Here is a 19,418-nt window from a genome sequence, read left to right as displayed (position 1 = left end):
GCATTCCGAAGGGACTGCTCCTTCCACGACACCCTGGTCCACTCCTCCATCACCTCCAACACCCACTCCCCTTCCCGTGCAAGTGCAGGAGATGCAACACCTGCCCTTTTACCACCTCCCTTCCCACCATCCAGGGCCCCAAACACTCCTTCCAGGTGAAACAGCAATTTACTTGTACTTCTTTCAATTTAGTATACTGTATTCGCTGCTCACGGTGCGGTCTCCTCTACAGTGGGGAGACCAAATTCAGATTGGATAACCGCTTTGCGGAACACCTCCATTCAGTCCGCAAGCGTGACCCTGCCTGTCATTTTAATTTGCCATCTCACCCCCACTCTGACCTCTCTATCCTCAGCCTCCTACATTGTTCTAATGAAGCTCAATGTAAGCTCAAAGAACAGCACTTCATCTTTCTATTACACCATTGAGCTCAAAAATTTCAGATGATAACCTCTGACCCCATTTTTTCCCCATACGGCAGCTGTTGCTGATGATTCTGATATTCCCATTTACACTTCCGAAACCCATCTTTTGTTTCTTTACTTGGCCATCCTTTTGCCTTGCACCATCATCCCTTTTCTCAGTTAATCTCTCCTGCCTTCCACCCCATCACAGTCCTTCCCTGTTGTTCTTTCCTTCACCACCCACCCCACCTTTCCCTGCCTCTGTAATTGCTTAAAGCTTGTTACATCTCTAACTTTTTCCAGTTATGACAAAAGCTCATCGAACTGAAACATTAACTCGGTTTCTCTCTCCACAGATGCTGCCTGACCTGCTGAGTATTTCCAGCGTTTTCTGTTTTTATTTCAGATTTCCAGCAGCTGCAGTATTTTGCTTTTGGATTAAATATATGTATTAATAGTATTTTGTATCATTTAATGCCTTCCTTAAAGTTTTTTATTTCAAGGCCTCAGTCCAGCTTAAAAGCCTGGACATTAACTGGATATTTTTCCACAGAACAGCTGGAGAGTTACCAACTGGAGTGGGACTTAAATCCACAACCTTCTGACTCAGACGAGAGTTCTATCACTGAGCCAAGTCTGACGCCTAACCAACTGATAATGGGAAAAGAAGTGGGGGGAAGGCCTGACAGAGCAAATAGGGCCACAGACAGGTCAGGGGAGAAGACAAATAGGTGGGAATGCAGCACGGGTGGTGACCAGATAGTCCAAAAAGGACACAGGGCAGTTTGAGTCCCATTCACCTGCGCCCCACTCCCCAACAAAGGCCTTTCAACCCTGTCCCAAAATTTCCATCTCCAAGCAACCCCGTGCCCCCATACAAGACTCTGCCCCACCAGGCTCCCAATTCCCCACCCCAGTCACCATGGACCCCAGGTCTCCGCTCCCCCCTCCACTTCCAAGCACCCTCCTCTCAAACTCCTCGACCCCTGTACCACCCTAGACCCTCCTCCCAGAGTTTCCCATCTCAGTACCACCCATAATGCTTCAGACACTGGGAACTCCCTCCCAATGCTTCCAGTTTCTTTGACCTAACACCCCTGTTCTTATTAAAAACTCCAACCCACCATCAGGAATGCCCTGGGAGATCTGATATATTCAATGTCTTGTGAATAGCATGCACTTCTTGCAACTGACACACTTACTTCCTACTTTTCATTGTAATGCTTTGTTGATAACACGGCTCATCTCTGACTCACCCATGATCAATGCCACAGGAGATGTGATGGCATATATTTTATATTATTTTACTTGGACAGACACATGATTGCTAATTTGAATGAGGTGTTCTAACCGTCAGAGTGCACAAACAAATGAGTTCATCCAGCTCAGACTGCCAGCACCAATGATAAGTTAACTTGTCCTACAGTGCCACTTCTAGTTGCTTTGCAATTACTCAAAAGTTGACTTGACAATGTCCAACGCATGGCATTAATCTTTAGACTACTGAGATTTAAACTGTCCGAAAAAGACCTTTCTTCCAATATCTGGCTCCAGGCATAGGAAATAGCTAAGTAATAAAAACTGTTTAAACTTAAGGGAGAAAAAAAAAAGTACAAAATACAGTACATTAGATAGCTATAAAGCTAAATGTTTTAAAAATCTAAGAAAAAGGGGAAGAGAAAACAACGGGGAAAGGAAACACAGGCTGAGCAAAATTGTTTATACAGTGGTGTTCCCCAGGGGTCAGTACTCAGACCACTGCTTTTCTTGATATATATTGATGACTTGGACTTGGTGTACAGGGCACTATTTCAAAATGTGCAGATGATACAAAACTTGGACGTATAGTGAACAGTGAGGAGGATAGGGATAGACTTCAAGAGGACATAACAGGCTGGTGGAATGGGTGGACACATGGCAGATGAAATTTAACGCAGAAAAGAGCAGTGATAAATGTAGGAAGAACGAGAACCGATATAAACTAAAAAGAGTACAATTCTAAAGGGGATGCAGGAAGAGAGAGACCTGGGGGTATATGTGCACAATTCATTGAAGGCGGCAGGGCAGGTTGAGAAAGCGGTTAAAAAAGCATACGGGATCCTGGGCTTTATAAACAGAGGCACACAGTACAAAAGCAAGGAAGTTATGATGAATCTTTATAAACCACTGGTTCGGCCACAACTGGAGTATTGTGTCCAATTCTGGGCACCACACTTTAGGAAGAATGTGAAGGCTTTAGAGAGAGTGCAGAAAGGATTCACAAGAATGGTTCCAGGGAGGAGAAATTACAGTTACGTGAATAGACTGGAGAAGCTGGGATTGTTCTCCTTAGAGCAGAAGAGATTTGATAGAGGTGTTCAAAATCATGAGGGGTCTAAACAGAACAGAGATAAACTGTTCCCATTAGCACAAGGGTCGAGAACCAGAGGACACAGATTTAAGGTGATTGGCAGAAAGATCCAAAGGCGACATGGGGAAAAACTTTTTTTACGCAGAGTGGTTACGATCTGGAATACACTGCCTGAAAGGGTGGTGGAGGGAGATTCAATAGTGGCTTTCAAAAGGGAACTGGATAACTACCTAAAGGAAAAAAATTGCAGAGCTACGGGGAAAGGCTGGGAGTGTGGGACTAGCTGAAGTGCTCTTGCAGCGAGCCAGCACGGGCTCGACGGGCCGAATGGCCTCCTACTGCGCTGTAACAATTCTTCTATTCTATGATTCTATTCTCCCCTCTCCAAACTTGTATCTAGTGATGGGGATTAAAGGCCTCTTCTTTAACTGAATTGCAATAATTCTTCATGTTCAATACTGAAAATTAATACTGTATTTATAAACCAAAATTCTGAATCTTCAGATGCCATGAGAACAGTCAGGATGCTGCTGAATTTGTTTTCAGCAGCTTTTTGGGGGAACTATATTGCATATTATCTATTGCACACACAAACATACAAAATTAAAATGCAATATAAAATGCTTCACTACTGAAACTCTACAATTTTGTTCTAAATATACAATCTTACTTTAAATACAATTCTGAGACAGTACATGATGGTCCAGTGAGCCTTGTAATACAATATTGGATTTCACACTCCATTCTGTTTGCATCAACATCTGAGCCAAGATATTTTCTGTGGTAAAGTATCGCCTGTTCTCTACTGTGTTACTGGTAGCAGAGTGCACTCTCTCAGACAGGATGCAAGACAAAAAGGGATTTAAAATTCCACAGGTATGAGGTCCAGTTCTTTGGCTCTGAGTTGCACAAAATATTATTGTATTCCATGGGACCTGTAAACTTATGGTAAATTATAGGAAGTGCCAACTTTTACATAGGAGACCGAGGGCCTCCAGTGGTAAAACTTGGTACTAAAATCATTAAAACAACAATGAATTTTTGAAAAAATGTCAAAAGTTCAATATTTTTATACTGTCAGATCATGGACCAATACACTCAACATAATGCTCCTCCCCTGCAGTAGCAAGGGTCTAATCAGATGGCACAAAAGCACACTTGAAGACTGTTTATGTAGCAGCACTGAAAGCAGTCATGGAGAAAATCATTATTTCGACTGTCCTGTCATCGTGGCAAAAGGATAAAAGATTCTAGGAAGCTAGAGTGTAGATTGAAGGTAAAAATGCAGCAAATAATCCACAAGAGAAGGTAGTACAATTGTGGAACTAGGACCAGAATTTCATATAACTAGTGGCTACAGAAATTTGAGAAGTCACACACCAGGTTATAGTCCAACAGCTTTATTTGAAATCACAAGCTTTCAGAGCGCTGCTCCTTCGTCAGGTGAAGTGAAGAGATGCATATAGGCACAGCATATATAGTCAAAGAACACTGCCAGATGATTACAGGTAATCTTTCTAACTGCCCTTTATCCCACCTCGGCAGAGAGATAATCACAGCAATCAAAGGTGTGGATGGTGTCCAAACAGGTCAGTCAGGAAAACATTACATCAAAGAACAATGAGGTGGGGTCACCAGGGGTCAAATTTTGCAGATGCTGGGGTCTGTATGAAAAAAAAAAGATTTTTTTTGCTGGAAATTACAGCTGTGTAGAGAGAACAAGCCAACGACGACTCGAGTCTGGATGACTCTACGTCAGGTGGGGTTACATGTAGCGTGACATGAACCCAAGATCCTAGTTGAGGCCGTCCTCATTAGTGCGGAACTTGGCTATCAGTTTCTGCTCGACGATTTTGCGTTGTCGTGTGTCTCGAAGGCCGCCTTGGAGAATGCTTACCCGAAGATTCCAGCCGGACCTGCTGTGATTTCCAGCAAAACAAATCTTTTTTTTTATTGTTTGTTTTTTGTTTTTCATACAGACCCCAGCATCTGCAACATTTGACACCTGGTGACCCCACCTCATTGTTCTTTCATGTAATGTTTTCCTGACTGACCTGTTTGGACACCATCCACACCTTTGATTGCTGTGATTATCTCTCTGCTGAGTTGGGATAAAGGGCAGTTAGAAAGATTACCTGTAATCATCTGGCAGTGTTCTCTGGCTATATATGCTGTGCCTATATGCATCTCTTCAATTCACCTGACGAAGGAGCAGCGCTCCGAAAGCTTGTGATTTCAAATAAAGCTGTTGGACTATAACCTGGTGTTGTGTGGCTTCTCACATTTGTCCACCCCAGTCCAACACCGGCATCTCCACATTATGGCTACAGAAATTTGTTACAGTAGAATTCCTCTCTCTCTCCCCCCCCCCCCCCCCAAAAAGCAAATTTTCCTAGAATTAAACAGGAAGAAATTCCCCTGTTCCAGCTGTTAAGGAAACTTTTGTTAGTCCTGGGAATGGGACTAGCTGAAGTGCTCTTGCAGAGAGCTGGCACGGGCTCAACAGGCCGAATGGCCTTCTTCCATGCTGTACCCATTCTATGATTCTAGTTGGCACATCACCTTTATTCACTCAGAAGAATGTACTCTTCTATGTTTAAATACTAGCACAATATTCATGATCACCTGGAAAATAAGACCACATTTTGTAGGGTTTTCATTATTCAAATATGAATTATCCTCACACTGCTGAACTCAAGGAGGCTAATCAACTGTTTGTGAAACCAAATTGACGGTTTACAGCCTAGTGATGTTTTGCTGTGTCTTCAATATTGGGCAGTGCTGGCCCACATGGTATCCCCACCTTATAAATGTCCCCAGTTTGTGACAAAACATTTGTTCTCGATGCTGGAACTATGCTCTCTATTCCCTACCACATATCTCAAGTTCAGGGTTTTTTTTAATCATTCCAATTATTTTTAGTTAGCAGTTACCAAACATATTTTGTATTTTTCTTAGTTTAGTTTCCAAAACTTTTTAGGAAAAAATTCAATTTGGAGGTACACCTGAGCTATTAGAAGCTATTGACAACCATATGCTTTCTCTAAAGCAGTCAGTCAATCAGCCTGTTCAACTTCAATAATGTGTGAAAATGCTGAACGAAGAAAGATTGTTCTTCTGGGCAAGTCAAAAACAGATTGCATAGCAACTATAATTAAATCCTAATGGAGTCTACTAAAGCAGTTTCTTAAATGTAATGCATGATAGAAGACATTTTTACATACAATTCACGTTTCCTCCCAGATCAGACTGTGAAAAGTGAATTTAATTTTTCACACTTCATTTTTTAGATTGTTTCCATGCACCAGAAGACCTCTGGAAATCAGAGGAGAGAAAAAAGGACTAAGTTTGGAATTGTACACACAATCGCTGATAAAGCTGAGAACTGCAGTAAATGATTAATTCTCAGATTACTGTACAAGACTGGGCTACTCATGGTTAGGAAAATCATATGCAATTGGAAGAACTGTACCTTATTAATACAATCAAAACTAGAAACAAGAATAGCTCTGAAGATATCATTTTGGATTCCAAAGATACCCAGTTTAAAAGACTGTATACCACTCGGAAGAGAGAAAAAAGAGAGTATTGGGTCATTCTGCGGTTGCATTCTCCATTCATTGGAAGCTTCCCCCCCCCCCACCAATCGTCACATTCCAGCCAGTAATAGATCAAACACTGACAGACAGATTCAAAATACTCTTTTCCTCCTAAGCTTACAATACTGGTAAAGATGGTGTGCCTTTTTGATTGTTGCTGAATTATTATAATTATGTCATCCATGGAGAACTTTTAGTGAAGTAATGTTCTAGATCTGGAATTATCATACATACCTAGCTTGTATTCACAGAATTATAAAATACTCCTATACAGACAATATTATATTGAAACATATCTATTCTAGGTTATGAAAAACAATGAAATAATAAAAAGACAAGCGTTAATCAACAATAACAGGTTAACGTAACGAAACCATACATCATTCATCTCAAGCACAAAACTCAACGGGCAACCCAAGATATCAGCTTTGGCTCTGTAGCAGCACTCACTGCGGAGTCAGAAGGTTGCGAGTTCAAGCCCTACTCCAGAGTCTTGAACACAGTCAGTACTGCACTGTTGGAAATGCTAGCTTTCTGATTAGATGTTAAACAGAGGGCTCATCCGCACGCTAAGGTGGACATAAAAAATTCCATGCCATTATTTGAAGAGCAAAGGAGTTCTGTGTCCTGTCAAACATATTTAACCCACAACTATCATTAAAAAAGTTTAATTGGTCATTTATTTCATTGCTGTTTATAGGACCTTCCTGTGTGGAAATTGGCTGTCGTGTTTCCCTACACTTCAAAAGTACTTCATTGTCTGTGAAATGCTTTGGGACATCCTGAGGTTTGAAAGTCGCCATATAAACACATTATTTTCTTTCTGTCTTTTTTACTTAGATTTAACATAGACATCAGCTCACCCTCCAGTGAAAGGCAGTTTGGCTGAAAAAAGAGAAGAAATTACTAAACTGTACTTCTGTAATTCTATAAAAATGTCCTTTGACTGAAGTGTTAATAAAATGCTTTTAAAATACGTTTATCAGAGAAACAAACAATACTCTTAACAACTCAGCTTTCAGTTATATGATGACTAGCAGACTGTGGTTAAAGTAATACATTTTGTATCAGCTAGTTAAAAAGCTAACCTTGAAAGACAAGTTAAAAATCTGGAAAAGTAGAAGGCTAAAATCTGTACTGCTGCCTTTGTACATACAAACCAGTTATCAAACATTCTGTAAAGTACACTACGCCCTCATTACAACACAGTCCTTTGGAGCCAAGTATTTGGAGTGTACTAACAACAAGGTGTGTACTGTAAGGACTATCCTCCATTATAAAACATACCATGAAAAAGAGGAAGGAGCCACAATCTGGTAAACATGTGGCAAAGATAGGTTTATAAAAGAAACCAACAAGGATGCGTGCAATCGCCTTCATAAACATTTTATTTTTGCAGTAACAATATGCAAAAGGTTGGTTAGAGTACAGACTATTCCAGCCACATACATCATTGCCTGGACAACCCATGAGTAAGGGTGTCATCTTTGTTGCTACAGTCTATGCAACTGCAAATTATGATAGAGTACATCAAGTTTGCTTTGCAGCTTTCAGTGGTGCATTTGTTGTTCTTTGGTACTCCTTAAGAGAGCGATTCTCTGAAATAAAATATATTATATAGCTTTCCCTTCCGCTTCAACCTTTTTTATCCACATGTGCTAGGAAATAAACAGTTAAAGATGTGAAATGTTTCCAAAACAAGAGGTATTTGGCTCGCATTATGTGCCAATAAACACCCAGAAGTTGGTGGCAAGTTTTTGCAGAAGGCTCTACAAATAAATCTACAGCAATGTTCACAACATCACCACTTTGTAAAAGTATCTAGATGAAGATAAACTTCAGCAGAAACATAGTATATAGGCTAATTTTCCAACTCTTGTCAAACTACAAAAAAAGGTGCCAAACAATGGTAAATACCACCTGTCCACAAACATGGTATTTTCCATTCAAGCATAGGTCAACCATTAGTAAATGTTATGAGATGCAAATGATTTAATACAGACCCCTAATAGCAAAACATAAATCTGAGCCTATTTGATTAGACAATGTGTCAATTATTTTTCTCTTTTTGTGCCTTAATCTTAAGCACAGGAAACACAGGTCACAGGGCATGTCAAAATTACTTCAGTTCAAATAACTCTGCCCATATACTGTATTGTCTGGAAGATCAGCATTTGTAGATTAAAACATGGAGGAACAAATTAGTGTCAAACCTAGAAGTTCTCATACTGTGACAATGTAGATTTAACCTGCAAATAACTACTTTTACAAGTAAAGCTATGAAGGGGAAACAATTTCTGCAAGGTGGAAGTCAAATTTTAGGTCAACTTAAGAGCTTTGTAATTGTTAAATAAAATAATGGGGAACAACTAATAGATAGGAATTTGAAGTTTAAATTTTGCACCCAAAACTCCTAACTTTGGGAAAACGTGTTCCTTTGCCAAAACTGTTAATTAAGGGGTTTTATTTTTATTATACATGTACCCTTGTCCATCTAAATTGCTTTTATTTTATTTAAAAATTGGACCAAGAATGTCCGACTAGCCTAAAGATCTGCTGCAGTGAGACAAGACATCTACCACCACTCAGAAAGGAAGTCAAGCTGCAGGCGGACAGCATCATGCAACTGAAGTCTGTTCAACCCTCCTACCTTTAAAATGGTGATTCTGGTGGAGTAGCAGGAGTGTTATGTCACTAGTTTTTAAACTTTTAAGAAGTTTTCAAATTGTCAAATCAGCAATTATATTAATTAAAATGTAGATTAAGCTGAGCAGCTATTTTCAGCTGAACATGTGCAAGTAAATGGATGCATGTTCCTAAATTTAAAAAAAAATCCCAGTTCTTGTATTTGGCTTTTCTTAGGTAGGTCTTGTGTGATGTAGGACAGAAAGTACATTCTAACCTGGAAACAAATGTTTGCAAGCAGAGGAAGAGGAAAGGGGCGGGGTGGGGGAAAGAGAAGAAATTAGAATCTATGAACTTTTAAAGAATGATTAGATGACTTGCTTTTTGAAGATGCAGAATATTGTTGCAAGGCCCTTAAACATCTTTCATAGTACAAAAATTACTTACATGTCCAAAACTTAGTTGGGAAGGGGGTGCAAAACCATAGGGTGAAGTAATATTCAACTTGTTCATATATTTGATACTTTATGGCAACAGATCGTGATTATAAACTTTTTTCTGCAATCCATAAGGTTACTGATTTCCTGAAGCTAATTTTTTTTTAAATTGTAACAGACCTCCAGTCAAGAAACAAAACTCTACATCGCAATGTTGACATTTTTTAATGACTTAATTTTATATAAGCAGCTTATTTAAAAAGGATTGTTACTTAAAAAATTGAGAATATTCATATTTTTTGTAGCAAAGATACCATACTGCCATAACATGTTGTGCTTTTCCTCACTATAGAGTTTTATTTATAATCCTAGGATCAATAGAGAAGTAAAGCCACTTATTCCCTAGAATTTGTTCTATTCCTTTGGCCAAACTATGCACTGCCTATAACAGTAGCAATGTCTCAAACAACTTATAAACTGACAAAGAATACAAAATAGTTAGACAACATCTAGAAGTTTGTAATTAATTACTGCATTGGCTTATATTAATATATATACTGTAGCTAGACACCAAAATAATGAGATACCTAGAATTATTCCAGAAAGTCAGAAGTGTACTTTTCATATAAATGTTGATACATTAAATACCGATCAAAATTTGTAAAAAGCAGATGTAATGAAATATGGTGTTATTTTAATTATTTTCTTTAAAAAATGTAGACAAAAATATTTCAATACTTGAAATAATTTGTCCTTCTTTAACTAAATCAAGCAAATAATTTACAAGTTTTTCCATTTGGAGATAGTTAAAATGTTTTATTATTTTCGGTTTTACATTAAGATCTCAAATTATGAGCAATTTACAAAAAAAAATGGCCAACATTAAACTACAATATGGTTTAGATCAAGTAATTTTTGGAATGTTATCGGCTAGGACAACAATATCTTTCAAATAAAATATAAAAAAAGAGAGGGGTGGCAAGTCGGAAATATTAGCAAGACTATTTGATGCATGTGAAATTACAAATAATACAACTTAGTAAAATTGGATAGCTGGCTCAATTTAGTACAAACAAAAACAAAGCTGATAAAAAAGTTCGAATTTCCCAGGATATACCCGAAGTAAATAACGCTTAAAAACAAAACCTCCCCCCACCCATGAAATTAATTATATTATACAGAATCGTCAACCTAACAGTCGCCAGATAAAAACTACTTGCATCTTCTACAGCTGGGGCCTGGTAATGCACTTCCAGACTTTTACCAAACTGTTAACATTTTTTACTCTCAAAGATTCTCCAGCTGACCAAAGACAGCGAATTGTTTTTTTTTTACTAATACTCTGAATGTCAAACGAACAAAGGAATTTAAAATTCCCACTTCGACCTGGATTTTTTTTAATTGTGCCCCCCCCGCGAATACCCACCCAAACCTCCATCACCTTTTCCCTAAGGACACTGGTGGGGGGGGGGGAAACAGTGCTCGACACAGATACCGGATTATTACAGCCCTCAAAATCCCGTAATTCACTGAAGCGACCATCTAAAGTCGCAAATTAATCTAAAATTTCACTTGATCATGATAATCAAAGCGGAAAAAATACTCAAGTTTCTAAAATATTTGACATTATTAATATTATTTTTAAAAGTCACATACCTTACTTGGCCAAGTATAGAGATATATTTCCAGAAATAAAACACATTTCCAAAGTAGACACTTTGAATACTGTATCCATCTTCTGTATACACAAAAGACAACCTAACATGATAACCAGACATCCCGCCCCGAGACTACACCGATTGGTGCAACATCGCACCAGGAATCTGCTTGCTAATAGCCCAACAGCTGCCTGCTGACCAGATTGATTGGCTTAAGGTCCGTTCAGATTGCTATTATGTAACACACCGCGCCCTGATTGACTCAGGCCGCCGTCAATCACTAACTCGCTCAAATTCATCACTTTCAGCCAGGGGCAGACAGCCGCGCGGAAGCTTTCATTGTCTCGCGCACTTGTCAATCAGGCCACCTGAAGAAGTGACTGGCTCTGTCACCTGTCAATCACCCCTGCTGCCAGGGCAGTGACCGCGCGCCACATCAATCACACGGACCGCGCGCTCCATTGGCCGCGCGCCACGTCAATCACACGGACCGCGCACCCCATTGGCCGGGCGGTACGTCAATCACACGGACCGCGCGCCCCATTGGCCGGGCGCCACGTCAATCAGCCGTGGAAAATCCGAGTTGATTTTTTTTTCCCTCTGACATCAAGTTAGGTTGGCGCCGTCCGTCGCCTGTTTAGTTTCTACGCATTTTGTGTTTTGTATTATGTCTTTTCCCCGACGGCTCTCGACGCCTCGAAGCGGCAGGTGACAGCTTATAAATAAAACGGCCTAAAATCCAGTGGCCTACTCACTTCCAGCCTGAGGGGAGAAAGGCCTCAAGCACTCTCAGACAGAACAAAGCCAAACAGGTACAAATAAAGCCCCAAGTAGAAAAATACAACTAAAAAGTTAACCCCCCCCAAGAATTATTTCTCTTTGTTTAAAAAAAGTGACTCAACAGCTCCGTTATTTCTTTCGAAATAATAAAACTCTAGATACAACGTAGAACTAAAATAATAAAATGGGGATTGAGGGAGAAGATACGGACGATAGTTTTAATTTATTTGCTGAAGAGGCTGGAAGTGAGTGGTGGGGTTTTTTTTGTCTGAAGAGCGCTGTTTTTTAAGATTATTGTAAAAGTAAGGTGGGTGGGGAGGGAGGTAGAGGAACAGCAGTGTCTTCTACCTCCGCCCCAGGAGGGTCATCACTCACTCAGTCAGTGAGACTGAGCGGCCACCACCACAGTCCGGATTAACTCCGAGAGAGAGAGAGATGCGTCGGCGACCCCGCTTCACCCCCCCGCCCCCCAACTCTCTCTCACACACACACACACAGGAGACAGAAACAAACAAATACACAGTGCAGTCAGCGGGGAGGCGAGCTCCGACAAAAGCCGCTCTCTTTGCCGAAAGACTGACCGTTTTGCAGCAACATTTCAAGACGCGCGAGGGTTGAATTCCAAACTTACCGTTTGTTGGGAAGCGCGAGACGGCGGGTGAGAAAACAGCGCTGACGTCATTCAACCTGTTCGCCCGTGACGTCACGCAGCCACAGGGCTCAGCCCCGAAACCCGATTCACACGTGTATTTGTTGCCAATACTTGAATTAAGTGATTTCAGTTTTCTATTTTTTTTAAGTTTCTGGTTAGTGTTTTAAAAAAATATATATATATTTTAAAGGTCTTGTGTTTTTTTAAAAATAATTTAAAGGTCTTTCTTGTTCTAGTGAAATGATTCCAGGTTGTAAAGTGACCTGTGAAATGACATGATGGTTGTACCTGGTGCATTACAAACTTTGGCTACAAGCAGCGTGCAGCGTTCAAGAGTAATCTTCGGAGCGGGTTCCCGATTGCCCCATGGAAGCTGAAAAATCTCGCGAAAGGGAGATTTTGTCTCTCCAAGTAGTCTGAACTCCCAACTGATTTTAAATGGATTTACCCAGTGTTTCTTTTCAGTTCTGTAAAGCCAGCTGTCGCTCTTCCACTGGATGGCAACGACGGCAGCGACATTTCAATGCAAACAGGAAAGCTCACTGCATCAGGATGTTTCCTAAATCTCTTTGCAACTAGTTTCAAATATTATGTTAGCGTAATCTTTCTTAAAGTATATTCTTTTAAAAAGAAAAAAGCTTCAATCATTTCACAAGTTAGAAGTTCTTTAAATATTTTTTTTTGTAAAGCTAGTCAGCAGTTGTAAAATATGATTTTCCATATAACTATTCAGGTCAATTACTTACAAAATTTTGCCTAAGAATATCTTAAGTTATTTTATCACGGTTATATATTTTATTACTGTACTTTGTCACAAATCTAAATTAAAGAAAAAATCACACTCCCTAACTCAAAATTGGCTTGCAACTTTAAACAAAAATTCAGAAACCAATTACATTGTAGTATATAACATCATAAAATGACTGTTACCCAATTGACTCCAAACACTGTATCCAACTAAACTTTGTACTATCTTAGATCAAAATTGTTTCCATCTACTACCTATCAAGATCTAATATATCCTGTGATATAAGTGACCCAATAATTAAGGTCAAGCAGATGGAGATTGATGAAGTGTTGCTATAGGATCTACTTTCAGATGTTATACTTTGCCAGTTCACTAGCCCAACTTAGATAGTTTTCCTTCAATAGTTTAGTCGTTTAGTTTTCCTTATATGGATAATAGCAGATAGCCAAGAGTGATTGCACAACAACAACCTTATTGAGGGGTTTATATTATGTCATAAAATGCAAAAGCAAAAACATGAGTGGTTTCTAGCTATCGTGCGAGATTACAGTCTTGACAGAAAAACTTATGTCAATTTTTCTTTATTTTTTTATTATACTGTGCAGTTCATAGAGGTCTGTTTTTTGTTTTATTCTGTGTCGATTACTTTTGATGACAGCAGCTACCATGGTAAAAGCTAACATACTGTGCCCATGTGTTTGATGTGTGCTGATATGCATGCTAAAATATTAACATTTGTTACATATTTACCAGAAATTTATCAAGTAAAAATCCAGTTGTTTACTGAGAAAATAACAGTCAGTGTATATTATGTTACAGTAACTGATATGGAAGTGCCAATGCTGCTCTGTTTATCAAATGTTTTTAGTTACATGGCTGCCATATTGAATTTCAGAACGAGGGACAAGGTTGCTTATTTTTAATATGGAGACCATGACAGCAAGTGGTAAACTTTGTTAATAATTAAGCAGCCTTTTGTGTGCAAGAAACATTTGCACTCTTTTCAGATTTCTGCCAACATGGAACTGGATCAGAGTAAAATGTGTTGGAAAGAAAGTTCATTTAATTTTAAATATAGTATTTAATTTTGAATAAGTAGGCTATTGGAAAATATTGAGATTGATTTTAAAGTTTTTTGTTTTAATATCGTGCCTAATACCCTAGAACATTTAAGACGTGGAAGTCGTATTTTTCCTCATTTTGTAAATTCTTTTTTGTTTACTTCACACATACTTCCCTCACTTGCCATTTGCCAAGCTCCATGGAATTCTTTAATGGCGAGGGTGATCTATTCCCAACCCTCAATCAATGCTCCTCTATAGGCAGCCACTAGGAGGTGTGTGTTCACTACCCCAGATATTTTCCCTCTTGAAAAAAACCTCCAATCTTCCAGGGTAGTTCAGAGAGATAGAAAAGGAGAGTCTGCTGCATTCCAGAAAAGGAAATAATATTAAAGGGCCATCAGGAATTGGAGAATTCTTTATAAGTACTGAGTCACAATCTTCAAAGAGATTATAAGTATGATGAGCATTAATTTGGACCCAGACTTTCAGCTTGCTGCTTGTTTGCAGTTCTCTGATCAACCTTCTCATCAGGGGACTCAATCTCCTCTTACACACAGCTAGAAAGTGTATCCAAGCCCCACCATTGCAAATTGCTTGGATCCAGAGATTTTAAGCAGATTGCACATTTAGAACAATGATGTATTCACATTACCTTAAGATAACATCATAAAAAATAGGAGCAGGAGTAGGCCATATGGCCCCTCGAACCAGCTCCACCATTCAGTATGATCATGGCTGATATTTTACCTCAACTCCACTTTCCTGCCTCATCCCCATATCCCTCGATTCCCTTAGAGTCCAAAAATCTATCGATCTCAGCCTTGAATATACTCAACTACTGAGCATCCACAGCCCTCTGGAGTAGAGAATTCCGAAGAGTCACAACCCTCTGAATGAAGACATTTCTCCTCATCTCATTCCTAAATGGCCATCTTTTTGAAGACTCTTTCTGTCTTCCTCACAGCTACTTTCCCACCTAGCTTTGTATCATCAGAAAACTTGGATACATTGCACTCGGTTCCTTCATCTAATTCATGAATATAGATTGTGAATAGCTGAGGCTCAAGCACTGATCCTTGCAGCACCACACTAATAACAACCTGCCAACCTGAAAATGACTCGTTTAATCCTACTCTCTGTTTTCTGTCCATTAACCAATCTTCTATCCATGATAATATATTACCCCAACCCCATGAGCCCTTATCTTGTGTAACCAACCTTTGGGGGACACCTTATCGAATGCCTTTTGAAAATTGAAATATACTACATCCACTTGTTCCCCTTTACCCTGCTAGTTGTATCCTCAAAAAGCTCGAATAGATTTGTCAAACACGATTTCCCTTTCATAAAACCATGTTGCCTCTGCCTAATCATATTATGATTTTCTAAGTGCCCTGTTACTACTTCCTTAATAACAGATTCCAGCATTTTCCCAACAAATGATATCAGGCTAACTGGTCTGTAGTTTCCTGTTTTTTCTCTCCCTCCTTTCTTGAATAGCAGTATTACATTTGCTACCACTGGGACCGTTCCAGAATCTAGGGAATTTTGGAAGATCACAACCAATGCATCCACTATCTCTGCAGCCACTTCCTTCAGAACCCTAGGATGTAGGCAATCAGGTCCAGGGGATTTGTCAGCTTTTTATCCCTTGATTAAATCATAAGAATTCCTGAATTTATAGTCACCTTGTCTGGAATATTGTTCCAGGCATGCTTATTTGTAAGTCACCTTTAATTAACTAGTAGATCTCCCATGTGACATTGCTCATGGTAAGTCAGATGATACCAGACAGTTTGAATGTGACAAGTCTGGCTAAAGGATTGGAATTATAAATGGGGTAAATGTAGCATCAGTGATTGAAATCTTTGAGATGGCAAGGTTTTGCATTATGGCAAATCGAGAGTTGGCTGTGGGTGGGGAAGTTAATGCGCAAGGTGAAATGAAGTTAAGACAGATAAATTACAAGGGAAGGGCAAAGGAAACAGATGAAGATTGAAATCACCAAGATGCAAAGATGATGTGAGTCATTTGTCACCATGGTGGTTTGAGTGGGGTACATAGTGGACTTGTAGGGTGACTGGTGAAGGGAAGCAGTCATTGTCATTGGGCCATATTTTGGTCAATTCCCAGAATATCTACAGACTCAATCAAGTTGAAATTGTGAATGAGAAGGACTTGTTTGCACGGTAGTGAACATGCTGTAGAGTAGGCCAATAATTGGGGACATGCTGGGAGGTCAGGAGAGGGGTCAGTGAAAAGATGAAGCAGGGACAGGAGATGGGTAAAGACATTTAGTTGTAAGGAATGAACTGGATGGGGGGCCTACCCAGAGAGAAGGACAAAGCATTTTGGTTTGCTATTTTGTTCAGTACTGATGTCAGGAAACACTGCTTCATACAAACAAATCAATATCTGGAATGGACTTTATGGTAGGATAGTTAAGGTAAAAAATACACTAGAATCATTGAAGAGACAGTTGGATGCTTTTATGGGGGGAACCATAGATTTCCATGGAAGGGTGAGCTGGATAATATCTCTCATTTGTACTTCAGGATCTTTGGAATGATTTATTTGGTGAATGCACCCACTAAGTTACCATAGTGTGAAGTAATACTAAGCTGCAGGTTCAATTCCAGATCTATGTGGAGTTAGCTGTTCTCGGGTAGGACAGCAGTTGGGATGCTGCAACTGGCCTCAGTGTCCCTCAGCCAGGCGGAGGAATATTAGCAAGAGCTCCTGATCCGATACAATAACCTTATCACTTTGGAAAGCGCATGTGTGTGAACATTGGCTGAGCACAGGTTTGGATGTAATGCCTGGCGATATTCTTTTTTAAAATATTTGTTCATGGGATGTGGGCGCCGCTGGCAAGGCCAGCATTTATTGCCCATCCCTTGTTGCCCTTGAGAAGGTGGTGGCGAGCTGCCGCCTTGAACTGCTGCAGTCCGTGTGGTTAATGTACTCCCACAGCGCTGTTAGGGAGGGAGTTCCACGATTTTGACCCAGCGACAATGAAGGAATGGTGATATACTTCCAAGTCAGGAGTGTGACTTGGAGGGGAATTTGGAGGTGGTGGTGTTCCCATGCACCTGCTGCCCTTGTCCTTCTAGGTGGTAGAGGTAGAGGTCGCGGGTTTGGGAGGTGCTGCCGAAGAAGCCTTGGCGAGTTGCTGCAGTACATCCTGTAGATGGTACACACTGCAGCCACGGTACGCCGGTGGTGGAGGGAGTGAATGTTTAAGGTGGTGGATGGAGTGCCAATCAAGTGGACTGCTTTGTCCTGAATGGTGTCGAGCTTCTTGAGTGTTGTTGGAGCTGCACTCATCCAGGCAAGTGGAGAGTATTTCATCACACTCCTGACTTGTGCCTTGTAGATGGTGGAAAAGCTTTGTGGAGTCAGGAGATGAGACACTCGCCGCAGAATACCTAGCCTCTGACCTGCTCTTGTGGCTGGTGCAGTTATGTTTCTGGTCAATGGTGACCCCCAGGATATTTATGGTGGGGGATTCGGCGATGGTCACTTGCTCAGCTGACATGAAGAATGGCTACTTTGATGAGCTATAGAAGATCTGCTGGTGCCGGAGGAATCATACCCCAGTACGAGTCAATGCCTTCAATAGAAAAGGGGAGAAAACTGGGGTAAACAGTTTTTCACCAAAGAATTTGGAATTTCACTCAAATTATCTGCCACCCAAATAGGATGTTAGCATTTCATGCTTGATATCACCATTTGAATTGCATTTTTTAATTGAAAACTAAACACAATTTTTGAAATGTACTATTTTGACAAAATACTTTACAATCACATACAGTACAATTGTTTGTGGGACTAAGGAAGTTCGGAGACTTGAGCTGTAACCATAGGAGCTCAATCCACATTATGATTTGATTGAGTTGATTGGATGTTGGCTTTTAATGCTAATAAATATATAGTGGTATATACTGAAACTAACAATATTAAAGCTAGAATATTACATGATGACAATGTATATATTGTAGCGGTACCACCGAGTGTCCCTTACTTACCTACATAATTCCCTTTAACTACGTTTGTATAGAGTTTGCATGTTCGGGCCATTGCCCCTTTAAGAACGCGGGCAAACGCGATGACGCAGGTAAACGCGAGCCGGCCCAGCTCGGCCTCCCGCTCCCGCGACAATCGCCGGCCCGGCTCAGCCTCCCGCAGTGGCTGCCGGCCCAGCTCGGCCTCCCGCTCCCGCGACTTCGGCCGCAACGGCCAGCTGCAGTGCCGGGTAAACGCGATGACATCACGTTGCAAGTCACGTGACCGTCCCAAGCACGGGCAAACGCGATGACGTCATCACGCAAGTCACGTGACTACCCAAGCGTGGGAAGAACGCGATGATGTCATCACGCAATCCACGGGACTGCCTAGTCAGTCCTCGTGGCGTCTCCGTCTGGTGAAGACCTATTTTATGGCTCTCCTGTACCTAGCTCTGCAACCTGTTTGAATTCCTCTGTTCCTGCATTAAAAACCTTTTTGATTGTTCTCCTGGAGTCGAACTCGATTATTAAGTAGGGATTCGTCCAATACCTACATCGGTGACCACGAATACCTACAATATTATGTTTCTATTTTTTTAAATATATACTACTTCCCAAAAATCACATTTCAAATTTTATATGTTAGAGAGACTTTTCATCTATGAAGGATTGACCAGCAGAACTCCCATTGATCTACAGATTTGATCTGTACTTTTCCATTAGTTTCTAGCTCTGTGATTGGGAGGAAATAGGACTAGTAGAGCTGAGTCGAGATCAAGTGTCACTTGTAAACAAAACAAGTGATTGTAGACTTTGATCCTTTTACAAAAATGAAAAAAGAAAGGCTCGCATACTAATTGCGCTTAGAAAACCGCAGCCAGTTTTAGCCTCAGGAATGTGTTAATGCTTTAGATAAGGTGCATTGTGGGATTACACAAACGGGAGTTTCCCGGAAGGCCAACTGTTTCAGCTTGGTCCTATTGCAACAAACTAGTTTCCTCTTGTCTTGACTTCATTCTTCCTCCCCCCGCCCCCACACCTTGTCCAGTCTCCACCCACCTATATTCATGATGACTCTTCTAACTCCCTCTGCC

General features: G+C 40.4%; 1 protein-coding gene and 1 long non-coding RNA gene across 5 annotated transcripts in view; one reads left to right on the top strand and one right to left on the bottom strand.

Annotated features, from left to right (window-relative positions):
* zbtb20 (zinc finger and BTB domain containing 20) overlaps positions 1–11,651 on the bottom strand; it is a 374,550-nt gene extending 362,899 nt beyond the window's left edge. For all 4 annotated transcript variants that reach the window (XM_086006585.1, XM_086006588.1, XM_086006587.1 and 1 more), the window contains exon 1: positions 11,072–11,651. The gene's annotated coding sequence lies outside the window, so the exon portion shown is untranslated. The remainder of the gene's footprint in view (positions 1–11,071) is intronic.
* A 29-nt stretch (positions 11,652–11,680) lies between these two features.
* On the top strand, positions 11,681–18,829 carry LOC147107512 (uncharacterized). Its single transcript, XR_015080823.1, has 2 exons — positions 11,681–11,885; positions 12,742–18,829. It is a non-coding gene; the product is annotated as an uncharacterized LOC147107512 (long non-coding RNA).
* Positions 18,830–19,418: the final 589 nt, after the last annotated feature.

Source organism: Somniosus microcephalus, chromosome 14 (genome assembly GCF_052327205.1).
Source record: "Somniosus microcephalus isolate GS21.2 chromosome 14, FLI_Smic_1.0, whole genome shotgun sequence".
NCBI lineage: Eukaryota > Metazoa > Chordata > Chondrichthyes > Squaliformes > Somniosidae > Somniosus > Somniosus microcephalus.
The sequence above is the reverse complement of the archived record's forward strand: the minus strand, read 5'-3'. Positions and strand labels throughout refer to the sequence as shown.